This window comes from Equus asinus, chromosome 2, assembly GCF_041296235.1.
Source record: "Equus asinus isolate D_3611 breed Donkey chromosome 2, EquAss-T2T_v2, whole genome shotgun sequence".
Taxonomy (NCBI): Eukaryota; Metazoa; Chordata; class Mammalia; order Perissodactyla; family Equidae; genus Equus; species Equus asinus.
In genome coordinates, this window is record NC_091791.1 from 167,994,989 (window position 1) to 168,007,980 (window position 12,992).

The following is a 12,992-nucleotide window of genomic DNA, read 5'->3' on the forward strand; positions in this document are numbered from 1 at the left end:
GTACTGGAGGTTTTGGCCAGAGCAATTAGGCAAGAAAAAGAAATAAAGGGAATCCAAACTGGCAACAAAGAAGTGAAAATCTTGCTGTTTGCAGATGACGTGATTTTATGTATAGAAAACTCTAGAGAGTCCAATGGTAAACTATTAGAAATAATCAACAACTACAGCAAAATCACAGGGTACAAAATCAACTTACAAAAATCAGTTGCATTTCTATACTCTAATAACAAACTAATAGAAAGAGAACTCAAGAATACAATTCCGTTTAAAATTGCTACAAAAAGAATAAAATAGCTAGGAATAAATTTAACCAAGGAGGTGAAAGACCTATACAATGAAAAGTATTAGACATTATTGAAAGAATTGATGATGACATAAAGAAATGGAATGATATTCCATGCACATGGATTGGAAGAATAAATATAGTTAAAATGTCCATACTACCTAAAGCAACCTATAGATTCAATGCAATCCCAATCAGAATCCCAATAACATTCTTCACAGAAATAGAACAAAGAATCCTAAAATTCATATGGGGCAACAAAAGGACCTGAATAACTAAAGCAACTCTGAGAAAAAAGAAGAAACCTGGAGGCATCACAATCTCTGACTTCAAAATATATGATAAAGCTATAGTAATCAAACAGCATGGCACTAGTACAAAAACAGACACACAGATCAATAGATTGGTGGGAAGGCAAACTGGTGCAACTAGTATGGAAAACACTATGGAGATTCTCAAAAACTTAAAAAGAGAAATACAATACGACCCAGCTATCCCACTACTGAGTATTTATCCAAAGAACTTGAAATCAACAATTCAGAAAGACTCATGCACCCCATGTTCATTGCAGCATTATTCACAATAGCCAAGACATGGAAGCAACCCAAGTGCCCAACAACTGATGAATGGATAAAGAAGATGTGGTAGATACATATAATGGAATGCTACTCAGCCACAAAAAAAGACAAAATCATCCCATTTGCAACAAGATGAATGGACCTTGAGGGTATTAAGTGAAATAAGCCAAATAGAGAAAGATAAACATTGTATGATTTCACTCATATATGGAAGATAAACAAATGCAAGGACAAAGAGAACAGATTAGTGGTTACCTGAGGAGAAGGGTTTGGCAGGTAGGCATAAGGGGTAAAGGGGCACATACATATGTTGACTGACAAATAATGAGGTATAACCGAAATTTCACAATGTCGTAGACTATTTTGACCTCAATCAAATAAAATTTTTAAAAAATTATACTACTGGTGGTGAGCACAATGCAGTCTATACAGAAATTGACAAATAATAAAGTCCACCTGAAATTACACAATGTTATCAACCTTCATGATCTCAATAAAATAATTGAGGAAAAAAGACCAGCTATTTGCCATATCACGGACTTGACATACACTCTTCTCTTTGCCTGGAACTCTCCCAAACAGTCAGTCGGATAACTCCCACTCTGCCTTCAAATCTGAGCTGCAATCACACTCCCTGAGGCATTCCTTTCCTGACCATCCACCTAAGGCAGATCTCACCTGTTTTTCTCTCTGGAAACACCCAGACATATGCCTTTGTAGCCCTCATAACGTCTTGTTATTACATAGTCCGTTCACACTTGTTCCTCTTCCTGAAACGGAGTATGACAAAAAGACTAATTTTCTAGTTCAGGTTATTTTTCCTTTAGATGAAAGGCCATTTACCCAGAAACAAAGATTCTTATAGTCAGGATAAAACCATGAGGAAGTTTTACGTCCTACCTGACTCTATAGAGACCAAGTCGGGAAGAAAAGGGAAGATCATTAGTCACATGGCGAAGGTGAAGTTTCCATTCTCACCATCACGGCACGGGCCCATTGATGGGTGATCTCCACCTGAGAGCTGCAGGGCTCTTTCTGGTCTGGCTGGAGGAGGAATAAAATTTCTTTAAGCAGATCCCAGCAACCAGTGTGTGCCCTGTATGCTCCTTACCTTCAGCTGTCCAGCTATCTGGACCTCCTTCTTATAGGTCATTGGCATAGTTATGACTCTCAGCAGGAGTCAGGTGACAACACAAGCAGTTTATATGAGGTGACCAGGTATTTAGGAAGTGGATTGCCAACCCTAGCCATCCCCATCCTACCACATCAAGGATAGCCAGACTCTCAGAGGAGAGGCACCCTAATCAAATTAACCCACTAATCCATTTAAAAGAGAGAATTGAAAGCCAGTCACTCATTTGCCTTTCAAATACATCATTGGCTCCTAAAATCATACCACTTACTACACTCAAGTTATATCAGCCAGTTTTATCTGGTCTAAGGAATAGTTTGGTGACCAAAGGAAGAAAGTGGGATCACAAAGTAGTTTCAGCTTGAGTGGGCCAAGAACTAAGATGGAGACTGTCCCAAGTTTCTCTTACCAAGATTCCCACAATGGAGAAGCTCCATGAGGATGGGGACCATGTCTGTTTCATTCACAACTCACAGGCATCCTCAGTGCAAACTGTAGTGCCTAGCACAGAGTAGATGCTCAGTGAGCATGTATGGAAGAATGATTGATTAATTAATTAATTAAAGGTTCTTCACGCTACAACTCATCCTTCAGGAGTTTTACATAACTCCATCAGGAATATTTTGCCTTATCCTTCAGTCTGGGTCAGGATCTACTATGAATTCTCCTTCAGAACATTAGACACAACAGTAATTAATTACTTGTGTAATTGTTTAATGTTTGTCTTCCCCATAAGACTGCCGGTGTATCTCCAGCATCTAGAGCAGTACTTTTCATACAATAAATGCTCAACAAGAATTTGTTTGATGTCTTAATAATTATCCTTTTTTGTTACAATTAAACTTCATTAGAAGTTTCTGAGCTGTTTCTGAGAAGTAAATGTTCAATCCCAAACTTTAAGAAAATGAAAGGCAGGGGACCTACCTAGGTTCCTATTACCACGATGGTAATGAATCTCAGGCGAAGCACAGCTCCATCCAACAAGAGAAGAATGAGAATCTGTAGACTGATTAAGTTTAAGCTGTGTACTCTCTAGCAGCTCTGAGTTTCCATGGAGACCAAACAGAACCACAAGCAGTCCAGTCCTGATGTCTGCTCCACAGAGACAAGGAGTCTGCCATGAATAGTTTACTCCAGAATCCTCTATGGGCACCGTGTCCCTGGAAGGGCATGTGCCATTAGCCAAGGCCTCGAAAGCCCAACTGAAGATGAGTCATATGAATCTGCATCAATTGATGTCTGTATCTGACTTAGTCTAGGAGCGATGGAAGAATAACTAAGTAGGTTTCTACATTCATTTCTTCAGGAAAGTGGTCCAGCGGTGACACTGTGATGGAGCAGAAGCAATAGAAACTTCCTGAGAAACTGTGAACTCAGGAGTTCTGGGGAAGATCCAGAGATAGCTCATTTCTGAGGAGATCTGGGGATGTCTCAGTGACAACAGAGTCAGGGAGCATTTCTTAAGGGAGACTAGTTGGTGGAAAACATGGAAGTTTGGTGACACCTGCAGAACAACTTACACAGGACCTGTGTGAGTCCATGACCTGCAGACAATGTTACAGCTCTGGAGATTCCTCCACTTTGAATCTCTGGTGAGTCCCCAAAGGAGTGTAGTCCTTAGGCAACTTTGCAAAGCCAGGAGCTTCCTGTGAAAACCAGGAGTCTCCATCATCAGAACTGCCTTGAAGTCAATCAGGCACCTCGCCTACTAGCTTGTGAGGTGACCTGCACTGGAGCAATTTTTGGAATGGGGGAAGGAGACTCTGATTCTCCTGGAAACTCTGTCTAGAAGCCTGTCATCTGCTTTCACGTGTCCACTGGCAGGCTATAGCACAGCTGACTTCTTTGATTTTATTCATCATTCTCAGTATCCTTACTCATCGTCCAGCTGATGAGTCACAGAATCTCTAAGGCTTTTTCTCACCATTTTCATGGACAGTCATTTGCTTCTCCTTTGTCTCTCCTGAAATGTGCTACACAACTCTTAACCCAAAGGGCGCACTGTGCTGGCTTCTTTTATGGCTTTGTATTTAAGGTATTGTATAAGCAATAACAAAAAGAGGAAAGAAAAATCACCTAAGATCCCTCCGTCCTTATATGGTAATTATGTTCATTTTCCCATGTTTTCATCTAGTCCTTGTCCATATAAATATATAGTTTTCATAGCTACAATGTAGTGTGTTATTGTTTCTCTGATGCAAAATTATCACATTGGCTCCTGCTGCCGTCTCAGATAGAGTCAGCTCTTTCCTACAGAGGGCTGCCTTAACCTTTAATTTCTATAAAGAATAGCCAATGACAAAATTGCCTAGTTCTTTATCCAGATCTCTAGGGACAATATTCAGCAATGTAAATGTACAAATAACAATCAGTTAAAGCAAAGATATATTCTCTATAAGTAAAATTGAACCAATGAACAATGCTGATTATCAGTGTTTATTATTATTATTCTTTATTATTTCTGCTGAGGAAAGTGTCTGAAACTACTAAGCATGATACCTAATCTACAAACGCATTTTCTCTCTCCCCCCTATATATCAATTCATAACACATGCATCCCTCCAAAAATAACAGCTAAATAATATATTAACAAAATGTTTGCATTAACCCAACAAAAATTTGTTATACTAATATTTTGGAAGGAATGAGGTGCAAAATACATAATCTATGAGCATGGTTATATAAGCCAATCAGCACTAAATAAGAATAGAAAAAATACAACAGAGATCGATCAAAATCTTAAAAGTTGTCTCCATGGGGCTATAGGTGATTCTTTTTATTCCATTTCTTTGTATTTTCTAAATTTTTCATAATGAGTTGATACTATTTTTAAAACTTTTCTTTAAGTACGTATTGCCTGAAGTCAAGTATCTTTTCCTCAATTTTGCTCTTACTTATTATTTTCCTGCTAGAGTTTCAGCCACAAAGAGAGATTCAAGTAGCAAAGATTATGTGACTCCTTGCTCTGTGGCCAGCCTTGTGCTAAGTGTTCAGTATGCATTATTCATTTAACTTTTAGAACTTTTACATAGTTACTGTAATTATTCCCTTTGATAAAGCAGAGTTTTGGTGAGGTTATATAATCAGCCCACGATAAATTAGTAAATGCTGGGGCTCAGGTGCACCCACAATCTCTTTAAATTAAATGCCTCTATAACAAGCTCTAGAGTAAATATTCTATCAATGCTTTCAATGAAGGTCTATGTCCATTGAATAGAGGATTCTTGAAGGGAATAATTTTAATGGACTTCAGAGACCCCTTACAATATTTGGACGAATATGGGAAAAGTCATAGGATCTAAAAGAAAAGAATGAAAGGGATTTAATACAGAGTTTGCTCACAGAAACAAGAGACATGGAAAAAGAATTGGTAAAGGGAAAATTTCCTCCAAGAATCTCAGAAAATTGATTTAAATTGGGTCAAATTATGTGACCTGATCCTACTCAATAAGAGATCTGGACAACCAGCCTGAAGAGGGAGAGGGGAACTAGTAAGTCAAAGAAAAATGGGGACTCCTTCAGCTCAAAATGCCACATCATCCCTCCTGACTTTCACATCCAAGTGTCCTCAGATCCCCAGAACATCATGACTCCTGAGGCCGCACACCTCTGATTGGCCATCCCCAGCAGAGGTCAGAAAAGCCATGGGGAACCACACCACAGTCAACGAGTTTGTCCTGCTGGGGCTCTCAGATGCCTGTGAGCTGCAGATGCTCATCTTCCTGGGGATCCTCCTGACCTACCTCCTCACTCTACTGGGGAATCTCCTCATCATGATCATCACCCTCATGGACAGGCGTCTCCACGCCCCCATGTACTACTTCCTCCGCAACTTTGCTGTCCTGGAGATCTGGTTCACCTCAGTCATCTTCCCCAAGAAGCCGACCAATATCCTGACTGGACACAAGAACATCTCTCTAGCAGGTTGCTTTCTCCAGTTGTTCCTCTATTTCTTCCTGGGCACCATAGAGTTCCTCCTACTGGTGGTGATGTCCTTTGACAGGTATGTGGCCATATGTAATTCCTTGCGTTATGCCACCATCATGAACAAAAGGGTCCGTGTCCAACTGGTTCTTTCTTCATGGATGACAGGATTCCTTCTCATCATCGTTGCAAGTTTCATCCTATTTCAGCAGCCATTCTGTGGCCCCAATATCATTAATCATTTCTTCTGTGACAACTTTCCACTCCTTGAACTCATATGTGCAGGCACAAGTCTGATAGAGCTTCTAGGTTTTATCGTGGTCAATTTCAGCTTAATAGGCACTCTGTTGGTGACAGCTACCTGCTATGGACACATCCTCCACACCATCTTGCATATCCCCTCAGCCAAGGAGAGGCAGAAAGCCTTCTCAACCTGCTCCTCTCACATCATTGTTATTTCTATTTTCTAGGGCGGCTGCATTTTCATATATTTTCGGTCAGGCAAGAGTGACCAAGAGGAGGACAGGAACAAAATGATGGCCTTGCTTGGCACTATGGTGACCCTGATGCTCAACCCCTTCATCTACACCATGAGGAACAAACAGGTGAAGCAGGTATTTAGCAAGCAAATAGCAAGCTCCTCTCATAAAGATGAGCTGGACCTGAGAAAAGGGGAAAGTTGCCTTCTTGCCAGAACCCCTACAAGTGCAGCTCCTGTCCTCATCTCCATGAGCTACCACCTCCCAGACAGCGTTTTATCTTGTGACCTAATCCACAGTGGTTTCTTACATGTACCATTATTGGCTCATGAAGTCTTGCCAGAGAATACAGAAAACTCAGTGGACCATACTCTGTCTGGTATGTCTTAATATTTCTGACCCAAGCCTGTTTCTGAGTTCTTTAATTTTGCCTCATTTTTAAGGTATAATAATAAACAACATACCTTCTTCACTGGAACCTTTCAAAATTGATAAAAATATCCTCAACAATAATGTATTTATAACAAACTTCAGAATTATTATATATATGGAAAAATTAATGAAGTGGAATAGCCAAGAAATGTTGAACCAAAAGAAACAGTATCAGATATTAAAATCTAAGTCAAGAATTAACAAATAGAACAGTGGAACTGGGTAAATAGTCTGGAAAGATAATGCAGTCCACATAAGGATCTAATAGATGATCGAAGTAGACTTTCTAATCAGTAAAGAAAAGAAGGTCAATTCAATAAATGCCAAAACTCTTGGCTAACGAGAGTAGAAGCCTTTCTTTCAGAGATTGGGACTAGTACTTGGTTGGTTATTGGAGGCAGGGGGTAGTTAAAGCAGAAGATCAATTTAAAAGTCATGACAAATATTTACTTGAAATTAAAAACTATAAACAAATATGTATTTACTACTCTATAAATATCCTTTTCTTTAAAAATGAACGAGATAATTGCTATAGCCATTCCTCTTTAAGCCAAATTCATAATGTAGACTCTATAATTTTCAGGATTTATTTCAGTAGTACAAAAATTTTAAAGATGCTTGAGAAACTGTGAGCAGAATTCTAGAATTTTCACTTTGTGTTTGTTTGCTTGCCACTCTTCACAGTTCTTGCCCACAACTACATAAAGAAAATTTTTTTTATTATCTGGCTTTGTGGAATCTATTGAAAAGAATAAACTAAGTTTTCACAGAAACAGCTTTGTTTTTACACTCATATTTCATTGCTTTATCTTTATTTAGTTATAATACATAGTTACAGTAACAAGTCTAATTTCAAATAGAGGTTTAGAAACTAACAACTGATTCCTGGTAGAAGCTAATTGGTGTGAACAAAAGTATGCAGGGTACCACAGAAGGTACTAGGTGCAAAGCTAGTAGCTGCAAGGCACGCCAGGGACATCAATCATTTTGAGAGGCAGCATAGCACAGAGACTGAGAACAGCTACAGGAAACCTACTACCTAGTTCAGATCCCAGCTATCTATTCGTCATTTGATCTTGTGAAATCAATATTTCTTTGTATCTCAGTTATAAATATGGAGATAAGAATAGTATCTACCACATAGAATCCTCGTAAACATTAATGCATTAATATACGTTAGAATGTTCAGCATAGGGCTTGGTACAGAGTAAATACCATGTTAAGTGTCAGCTATTATGTTTTACTGAAGGAATAAGTTGGATAAATGAAGGTAATTTAAGAGATCATTTAGTATCTTGGAGAAAAAGTTACATTAAATCCTCACCTCATATCTTAAACTGAAATAAATTCAAGATGAATTAAACAGATAAATATAAACCATGGAAACATAACAAAGAAAATTTAGGTAAAAATTATCTTATTAAAGATGTGCAGGGAATTTTTAAGGGAAGAAACATAAAAATAAATTTATAAATTAGGCTATGTAAAATTTTTCAACTTCTTTATGTTAGAAAATAAAACATAAATGAAGTATTTGCTCTATGTACTTTCTGCTTTCCTGGCATCCATTTCCCATTCTTAAAGTCAGAGAACCTTGATTTTTCACAGGGAAGTCCCGTCCCATTCTCAGTCCATGTACCTAGAGTGGTGCTGACTTCATCCCCAACCAATCAGAGCATAGCCATGGTTATCAGCTCAGGGATGGCCAACACGACTAAAATCAGGCCAGTGAGACCAAATGAGTCTCAATTCAGAAATACTTATGGGAACTGATGGAAGGGAGACTCTCTCTTTCTGCTAGACTTGAAACTGGGAGAAGGTGGAGGAAAAAAAGATGCAAATTACCAATACCAGGAATAAAAGAGTGCCCACCACCATGGATTCTATAGGCACTAAAAGGTAATAAGGGAACAGTATGAACATCTCTATGTTCATATATTTGAGAACTTAGAAGAAATGGATAAACTTATTGGAAAACACAAACCATCAAAGCTCACCCAAAATAAAATAGATAACTTCAATAGCCCTATATCTTTTAAAGAATTGCATATGCAGTTAAAAACCTCCACAAAAAGAAAAGTGCAGACCCAGATGGCTTCACTAGGTAATTCTGCTAACTATTTATGGAAGAGATAATACCAATGCTACACAAACTCTTCCAGAAAACAGAGGAGGAAGAAACATTTCCCAAATTAACCTATAAGGCCAGCATTACCCTGATGCCAAAATCCGACAAAGATATTACAAAGACAGAAAATCATAAATATCCTTCAGGAACATAGAAGAAAAAAATTCTTAACAAAATCAGCAAATTATTTCCAACAGTATAGCAAAAAGATCATGACTAAAAGGAAGTTATCCCACACATACAGGATTGGCTCAACATCCAAAAAACCAACCACATGTAATTCATCATATGAACAGAAAAGGAGAAAAACAATATGATCATATCAACATGTGCAGAAAAAGCATTTGACAAGATTCAACATCCATTCATGATTTATAAAAAAATACTCTTAGCAACTTAGGATACAAGAGAATTTCCTCAAGCTGATAAAAAGGACTTATGAAAAACCTACAGTAAGCATCATACTAAATGTTAAAAGACTGAATACTTTCCCCATAATATTAGGAACAAAAATTTTATGGCTTCTATTCAACACTGTACTGGAGGATCCTAACCAATGCAACAGGCAAGAGGAAGAAATAAAAGAAATGCAGTTTTTATCATGAAAGGAGGTTGAATGTAGTATATTACATTTATTTTCTTTTTTATTGTGGTAACCTTGGTTTATAACACTATATAAGTTTCAGGTGTACATCTTTATATATACATTTATTGATATGTGGATATTAAACCATCCTTGCATCCCTGGAAAACCAGGGATTTCCCACTTGATCATGATGTGTGAGCCTATTAATGTACTGTTGAATTCAATTAGCTAACATTTTATTCAGGATTTTTGCATGTATGTTCATCAAGGATCTTGGTCTGTAATTTTCTTTTCTTGTGGTGTCCTTTTCTGGCTTTGGTATCAGGGTCATGTTGGCCTCATAAAATGAGTTTGGAAGTGCTCCTGCTTCTCACTTATTGGAAGAGTTTGAGAAAAATTGGCATTAATTCTTCTTTAACAGTTTGGTAGAATTCACCAGTGAAGCCAACTGGCCCTGGACTTTTGTTTGCTGGGAGGTGTTTGATTACTGATTTAATGTCCTTACTAGTAATCAGTCTTTTCAGCTGGGTATGGAAGGAATGTACCTAAACATAATAAAGGCCATATATTACAAGCCCACAGCTAACATCATATTCAAAAGTGAAAATCTGAAATCTTTTCTGCTAAGATCAGGAAAAAGACAATGATGCCCGCTCTCACAACTTTTATTCAACATAGTACTGGAAGTCCTAGCCAGAGAAATTAGCAATAAAAGAAATTAGAAATTCGAAATAAAAGGAATCCAAACAAAAAGGAAGAGGCAAAATTGTCTCTATTTGCAGATGACATATTACATATATTAAATAATACAGACTCTACCAAAAAACAGTTAGAACTAATAAATGAATTTAGTAAAGTTGCAGGATGCAAAATAAACATATAAAAATTGGTTGCATTTCTATATGCTAACAATGAACTATCAGAAAGAGAAATTAAGAAAACGCTCCCATTTACAATAGCATCAAAAACAATAAAATAATAGGAGCAAATTTAACCAACAAGGTTAAAGACCTGTACGCTAAAAACCGTAAGACACTGATAAAAGAAATGGAAGACACAAAGAAATGGAAAGACATTCTATGTTCATGGATTGGAAGAATTAATATTGTTAAAATGCCCGTACTACCCAAAGCAATATAAAGATTCAACGCAATCCCTCTCAAAATTCTGAGGGTATTTTTCACAGAAATAGCAACGACAATTCCACAATTTGTATGGAACCACAAAAGACCACAAATAGCCAAAGCAATCCTGAGAAAGAAGAACAAAGTTGGAGGCATCACATTTCCTGATTTCAAATAATATTGCAAAGCTGTTGTAATCAAAACTGTTTGATATTGGCACAAAAACAGACACACAGGTCAAAAGAACAGAATAGAAAGCCCATTTTTCCAAAGAAGACATACAAATGGCCAACAGGCACATGGAAAGGTCCTCAACATCAACAGTCATAGGGGAAATGCAAACCAAAATCACAGTGAGAAATCACCTCACACCTTTTAGGATGCCTATTATAAAAAAGACAAGAGATAAAACCTACTGGCAAGGATGTAGAGAAAATAGAAACCTGTACACTCTTGGTGGGAATGTAAACTGGTGCCGTCACTGTGGAAAACAGCATGGAGTTTCCTCAAGAAATTAAAAGTAGACCTACCACATGATCCAGCAACCCCACTTCTGGGCATATATCCAAAGAAAACAAGTCATTATCTTGAAGAGGTATCTGCACTCTCATGTTTATTGCAGAATTATTCACACTAGCAAAGATACGGAAACAACCTAAGTGTCCGTTGACACACGAATGGATAAAGAAAATGTGTTATATAAACAATGGAATATTATTCAGCCCAAAAAGGAAGGAAATCCTGCCATTTGCAACAACATGGATGAACCTGGAGGGCATAATGCTAAGTGAAATAAGCCAGACACAGAGAGACAAATACTGTATGGTATCACTTAAATGTGGAATACAAACAAACAAATAAAAAGTTGAAGCAATAAAAACAGAGAGTAGAATGGTGGTTGCCAAGGGCTGAGGGGTAGAGAAAATTGAGAGATGTTGACCAAAAGATACAAACTTCTAGCTATAAAATGAATAAATTCTGGGAACCTAACATACAGGTTGGTGTTTATGATTAGTAATACTGCATTGCATCCATAAAATTTGCTAAGTGCGTAGATCTTCAGATTTTTCACTACACAGACACACACAATAGTAACTAAGTGAGGTGATGGGTGTGTTAATTAACTTCATTATAGTAATAATTTCACAACAGATATGTATATCAAAACATCACACTGTACATTTTAAATACATACCATTGTATTTGTCAATTATACGTCAATAAAGCTGGGGAAAAATTTTAATCCCAACTTTTTCCTTTCCATCCCTTTTGTCCCTTCCCCCCAGGACCCCAGCGTCTACCATCTCCCAGACCCAGAGAGATAGGGGTCACGATCGCATTAGCCAAGGATCTGGATTACTTGTGATGGTTCCTGACATGCCAGTAACAACAGGACTGCCTAATATTAGACAGGAGCCCCAATTTCAGAGGCATAATTAGATTTATTACTTTAACTAAAAGTAACTGCTATTCTTGATATCAACAAACAACAGAAACTTTTGTTTACAAAGTTGTAGTGAGGTAACAGCCAACAGACTTGGGAAGAGGCTGAGTGAGGCTCATTATATTAATTCTCCAGGGATCCCAAACCCCATCAAATTTGGAAGAACAGTAGATCCCTTAGGAAAACAAAGTTGCAACCCAAATCTTTCAGCCCTGATGTCACCTCCACAAAGAGCTGTGTTTGTTCCAGGAGTAGCTCACCCACTGTCTCCTGGAGTCACACTGGCCACAGAAGAAATATCACCTCACAGAGACTGGGCCAATATGAGGATGTAATAAAAGTCTTTATCAGTCAAAATCACCCCCATTGCCCAAGAGGAGGATTGCACCAAATAATAACTGTACTCTTCCAAGGCTTTCTGCAGGATGAGCTTGCTTAAAATGGAAGATTTCAAAACATTCTGGATTCATCAGATCCTGTGAGCTGAATGACAACAAAGTCCCAAGGAAACCATTCTCTTACCCAGGGAATGCTGCTGACCATTCACGAAGCTTTGGAAAAGCATAAGTGCTTTCAGAGAATGCCATCAAATTCATGAGTGAGATATCTCACACCAGTAGTATGAGATCTGCGTTTAAAGCCTACAGACAATTTTGCAACCTTTAGAAATACCCATGAGAACCAGGTATCTTCTGCAATACTGTGAGTAACGTATTTAGAATGGCCTGACTGGGACTTCACCATGGGCAGCTAGACACCTGGCCCTGGACCTGTAGGGTAATCTTCACCTTGGCACAGCACAGGATGGAAGAGCAGGAGTGGCTTCCTCAAACCCTCCTGTTCCTGGCACTTGTCCCTTATATTCCTTTATAAGATGTCGCA

The 12,992-nt window shown here is 38.0% G+C and overlaps 1 pseudogene; it reads left to right on the forward strand.

Moving 5' to 3' along the window:
• The first annotated feature begins 5,637 nt into the window (after window positions 1-5,637).
• LOC106840723 (olfactory receptor 6E1-like) lies at window positions 5,638-6,786 on the forward strand (annotated as a pseudogene).
• Window positions 6,787-12,992: the final 6,206 nt, after the last annotated feature.